This window comes from Sus scrofa, chromosome 6, assembly GCF_054392235.1.
Source record: "Sus scrofa isolate SSC_HxYL_T2T_F1_AM1 chromosome 6, Sscrofa_HxYL_maternal_Yorkshire_Landrace_v2.0, whole genome shotgun sequence".
Classification (NCBI taxonomy): domain Eukaryota; kingdom Metazoa; phylum Chordata; class Mammalia; order Artiodactyla; family Suidae; genus Sus; species Sus scrofa.
The window spans coordinates 153,414,518-153,420,517 of record NC_139388.1 but is presented as its reverse complement, the minus strand read 5'-3'; positions in this window follow the sequence as shown (position 1 = coordinate 153,420,517).

Genomic DNA, 6,000 nt, shown 5'->3' with positions numbered 1-6,000 from the left:
GAAGAGCAAACTTTATTTATTTGCTTTTTAGGGCTGCACCTGTGGCATATGGAGGTTTCCAGACTAGGGGGTCGAATTGGAGCTGTAGCCGCCAGCCTACACCACAGCCACAGCAATGCCAGATCCGAGCTGCATCTGCAACCTACACCACAGCTCATGGCAATGCTGGATCCTTAACCCACTGAGCAGATTCAGGGATCGAACCTGCATTTCTCATGAATACTAGTTAGGTTATTAACCTGCTGACCCACAATGGGAACTCCAAGATATTTTTATCATTAGCATCTTGTCTGTTAACAGGTAGATTATGAGTTCTAAAAGTCTTTGTTGACCTACCTCTCCCACTAAAATTAAAACTTCTAGAGAATACAGCATCTGTTCACATTTGAATCCCCAAAGTGACACAGTGATTGGCACAAAGGGTCATATAAATGATTTAATTTTTAAACTTAAAACCTCAGTCTTAAATTCAAGAATATATTTAATTCCTTTTTTTTTTTTTTTCATAATCCTCCAGTTCTACTTAAGGTGGTTTAAATGCAGGTTCCCAAAGTATCTCATATTAACACAGTCTTGTCTCTGAGGTAGTCTCTTATGTGGACTTTTGTCTTATCAGTTCTGGAAAGAAATCTAAGCCGTAATGTCTCCAAGTATTGGCTCTCCTTGGTTCTACTTTTTTGAGACTCCTTCTAGAAAAAATTTTAGGTTTTCTCATTCAATTTTCCGTATCTCTAAACTCCTATTTCCTATTATTGATCTCTATGCTGATTTTTTGGCAGTTTCTTCAGATATTATCTCCTAGTTATTCAGTTCTTTCTTCAGTTGTGTCTAATTTACTGTTTAATCCATCCGTTAGTATTTTTAATGAACAATCTGATGAGTATTTTTGAATAATTTTTTGGTTTTTTTGGGGGGCTCGTCTGGGATGAATAATTTTCAATTTATATATCATATATATTTTTCTTTTCTTTCTTTGGCTGTACCCTTGGCACATGGAAGTTCCCAGGCCGGGGACTGAATCCGAGCCACAGCTGTGGCAACACTAGATCCTTAACCCACTGCACAGGACCGGGGATCAAACCTCTGTCTCAGCAGTGACCCAAGCCTTGCCGAGTCAATACCGCTATCTTTAATCCACTACACCACAGTGGGAACTACTTTATGTATTCCTAATGTTAAAAAATATTCTAGGAATAACAGTTTATTACCCTTTAGCCAGACTTAATGCTTGTTTACATTTTGTCTCAGCTATTTTATCATTCTCTATAGAAACACACACACACATAACACATACAATGCAAAATTTTTTTATGATTCATTGAAAATAAGTGGAGACATCTTATACTTTCATCCATAAATAGTTCTGCGTTTTTCTAAGAACAAAGATATTCTCTTATGTAATCACAATATGATGATCAAAATCAGGAACATTTTTGAAATAGATTGAAATATTACATTAATTTCAGATATGCGACATAATGATTCAATACACATATATGTTGTGAAATGATCATCATAGTAAGCTATAGTTTCATAGTAAGTTATGATCATCACAGTTTTTTTTTTTATGATGACAATTTTTGTGATCTACTGTCTTAGCAACTTTCAAATATACAATATAGTAGTATTAACTATAGCAAACATGCTGTATATTACATCCCCAGGACTTAATTTATTTCATAACTAGAAATTTTTATCTTTTGACCACTTCCTTCCAGTACTCCCCTCCCCACCTCCCACCTCTGGTAACCACAAGTCTGACCTCTTTTTCCATGAGTTTGTTCTTTTTAAAGATTCCAAATATAAGTGAGATCATACTGTATTTGTCTTTCTCTTCCTGACATATTTCATTGAGCATAATGCCTTCAAGGCCCATCCATATTGCAAATGGTAGGATTTGTCTTTATTATGGGTGAATAATATTCCATTGTGTATATTATATAAATGTATATACACTATATTTTCTTCATCCATTCATCCATTGGTGAGTACTTGGCTACTATTAATAATGCTGTAATAGACATGGTGGTGCATGTATCTTTTTTTTTTTTTTTTTTTGTCTTTTCGCCATTTCTTGGGCTGCTCCCCCATGGCATATGGAAGTTCCCAGGCTAGGGGTCGAATTGGAGCTGTAGCCACCAGCCTCTGCCGGAGCCACAGCAACGCTGGATCCGAGCCATGTCTGCGACCTACACCACAGCTCAAGGCAACGCCGGATCGTTAACCCACTGAGCAAGGCCAGGGATCGAACCCTCAACCTCATGGTTCCTAGCTGGATTCGTTAACCACTGCGCCACGACGGGAACTCCCATGTATCTTTTTGAGTTAGTGTTTTAATTTCCTTCAGATAAATAACCCAGAAATGGAATTGCTAGATCATATAGGAATTCTATTTTTTGAGGAGCCTCCTTATTTTATATAGCGGTTACACCAATTTACATTCCCACCAACAGTGCACAGAGTTCCCCTTTCTCCACATCCTCACCAGTGCTTCTTATTTCTTGTCTTTTTGATAAAATTCATTCTAATAGGTGTGAGGTGATAACTTACTGTGATTTTGGTTTGTATTTCCCTTGAAGATGACAGACAAGGAGCACATTTTCATGTACCTGTTGGCCCTCTGTATGTCTTCCTTGGAAAAATGTCTATTCAGATCCTCTGCCTATATTTTCATCGGAGTGTTTGTTTGTTTGTTTTGCTGTTGAGTTGTATTAGTTCTTTATATATATATATATATATGTGTATATATATATATTTTTTTGTCTTTTGCCTTTTTTAGGGCTGCACCCACGGCATATGGAGGTTCCCAGGCTAGGGGTCAAATCAGAGCTACAGCTGCCGGCCTACACCAGGCCACAGCAACATCAGATCCAAGCCGTGTCTGCGACCTACACCACAGCTCATGGCAACGCTGGATCCTTAACTTACTGAGCGAGGGAGGCCAGGGATCGAACCCGCAACCTCATGGTTCCTAGTCAGATTCATTTCCACTGTGCCACTGAGGGAACTCCCAGTTCTTTATATATTTTGGATATTAATCCCTTACCAGGTACGTGATTTCCAAATATTTTCTCCCAATCTGTGGGTTGCCTTTTCACTTTGTTGATGATTTCCCTTGCTGTGTGGAAGCTTTTTAGTTTGATGCAGTCTCACTTATTTTTGCTGTTACTCCTTTGCTTTTGGTGTCAGGTCCAAAAAATCATTGCCAAGACCAATATTAAGGGGCTTTTGGCCTATGTTTTCTTCTAGAGTTTTATGGCTTCAGGTATTACCCTCAAGTCTTTAATCCATTTTGAGAGGATTTTTTGTGTGTGGTGTAAAGTGGAGGACCAGTTTTTTTTTTTTTTTTTTTTTTTTTGTCTTTTTGCTATTTCTTGGGCTGCCCCTGCGGCATATGGAGGTTCCCAGGCTAGGGGTTGAATCGGAGCTGTAGCCACCGGCCTATGCCAGAGCCACAGCAACGCGGGATCCGAGCCGCGTCTGCAACCTACACCACAGCTCACGGCAACGCCAGATCGTTAACCCACTGAGCAAGGGCAGGGACCGAACCCGCAACCTCATGGTTCCTAGTCGGATTCGTTAACCACTGTGCCACGATGGGAACTCCAGGAGGACCAGTTTAACCAACACCATTCATTGAAGAGATTCTCCTTCGTATCGTATTGTGTGTTTTTGGCTCCTTTGTTGTAAATTAACTGATAATATATGTGTGGGTTTATTTCTGGGTTCACTTTTCTGTTCCATTGATTTGCATGTCTGTTTTTATGCCAATACCATACTATTTTGATTTCTATACTTTATTATGTAGTTTGAAATCAGCATGATGCCTCCAGCTTTGTTCTTTCTCAAGATTGCTTTTGGCTTGGGGTCTTTAATGGGTCCACACAAATTTTGGGATTATTTGTTCTATTTCTGTGAAAAATACCATTTAAATTTTGATATGGATTGCACTGAATCTGTAGATTGCTTTGAGTAGTATGGATACTTTAACAATCTAATCTTTCTCATTAATCTTTCTAATCCATGAGCATGGAATATCTTTCCATTTATTTGTGTCTTCTTTAGCTGCATCAATTTTTTTCTTTTTTCTGGGTACAGGTCTTTCATGTCCTTAGTAAAATTTATTCCTAGACATGTTATTCTTTTTGATGCAGTTGTAAATGGGACTGTTTTCTTGATTTCTCTTTCTGTTTGTTATTAGTGTATAGAAATGCAACTGACTTTTCCATATTAATCAAAATCAAGCAGTTTATCATTGGTACAATATTATCAACAGTCCATATTCAAGCTTTATCACTTGTTCCAATAATGTCCTTTTTTAAAAATTTTAACATTGTTTTAATCGAGTAACATAGCTGTTTGAAACAGGAAATTTTAAGACAGTTGAATAGAGCAAAGTGAAGGATTACTCTATTAGGATGCTATGAATCAATTTCTCACTATGCGGATTTGAATTCCATTTTTGGCACTAGACAAAACACTGGTCTAAGCCAAAGTTTTCTCTTTAGTGTTTAGAAGCCCTGAACTTGTTTTCTGTCAAATAAAAGAAAAGAAAGGGCGGGGGAACCCCTCCATAACAGGACCTCATCAGATCGACATGGGTACGCTGAATACAACAGGCTTAGATCAGCTGGTGTCCCCTACAGAATTTCAGATAATGGCAAAAAAAAAAACTTAACCTAGGTGAGATGTGAATTTGTAAAAACCTCTTTGGTGTGACAAAGCACATTCCCTCTAAGTATATGGCTCTCCTGCAATCTTATCCAAATTTATGGCGATGGGGGAACAGCTGGAGACCAGTTTGTTCCTTTTCATTAAGATTGCGAGGATTTGCTTAAAATACCAAGCTAACAAAGTTTTATCATACCAGTTGTTTGTAAATTTCAATGTGAAAAAAACTTACATTAAGAGTTTCACTGTAGTCTGAGATGAATCACAAAGAGGTGAAAGACATAAGCCAGTGCTCCAAACAAAATTCTTCACTCCATGTATTTTTGATTTTCAGTATACCTTTTATATTTTTACCTTAAAGATGATTTCTCAGATGTAGTCAGAAACCTCGGTATCAACTGAGTTTAGATCGGCAAACTGGACAAGGAACACAACAAGAATTATGCCCAAAGAGAAAGAAAGCCTAGGACTGGCTGGGTCAGGCCCCAGTCACCTGCTTTTACTTTCAGTTGCCATCGTCACAGACTTCTTGGGTAACTATGTTCAATGTGAAATAGAAAAACAAAACCCAAATCTTATACCAAAATACAGGCTCTGACTTTGAAGTATGCTTTTAGTTTTTTTTTTTTTTTTTTTTTTTTTTTTTTTTAAATAAGACATTTGAGGGAGAGGGGGCAGAAATCAAGACACAACTGACACTTATTTTGGCAAGATAGCAACAACAACCTCAAATGCATAAGCTGTATGTCCAATATGTAAAAGGCATCAAAGAACCATATTATCTAGGGGAAAATCTGCACTGAACAAAAGATACACTATGTCTAAACATTCTGAAATTGGAAGTTGTGTCACAAGAGTAAATGATGAAAAATTATGCTCAGTTTTTGCTAGAGATCAAGTGCACCTTTTCCTGCTTTCCCCAAATAAAATCATAGAGCTATTTAATCACTCCCCAAAGTTTCCGTTTTCTCGGTATAAAGCAACAGCTACATACACATAAAATGCTTATATGTTAATGTAATAATTCCCCTGGTTCATCCAATGTGCAATGCACATGACCTCAAAGACTACAATTCGGGGCAAGTATAGAAGAACTGAAAAAAAAAAAAAAAACACAATTCAAGTTTCAAAACCTGCTCTTAAAATTATTTATAGGACACTCAGGTCATTTCAACTTCTTGGTAAAGTGTTTCATGGTCATCTGGTAACCAGTCCAGCTTGGCACGGGAGAAATGGACATTACCACATGCCAACGTGAAGGACTAAAGATAAGACTTCAAAGTACTATTTCTTAATGGCTTAAGATAATTATAAGTTTACAGTTCACAT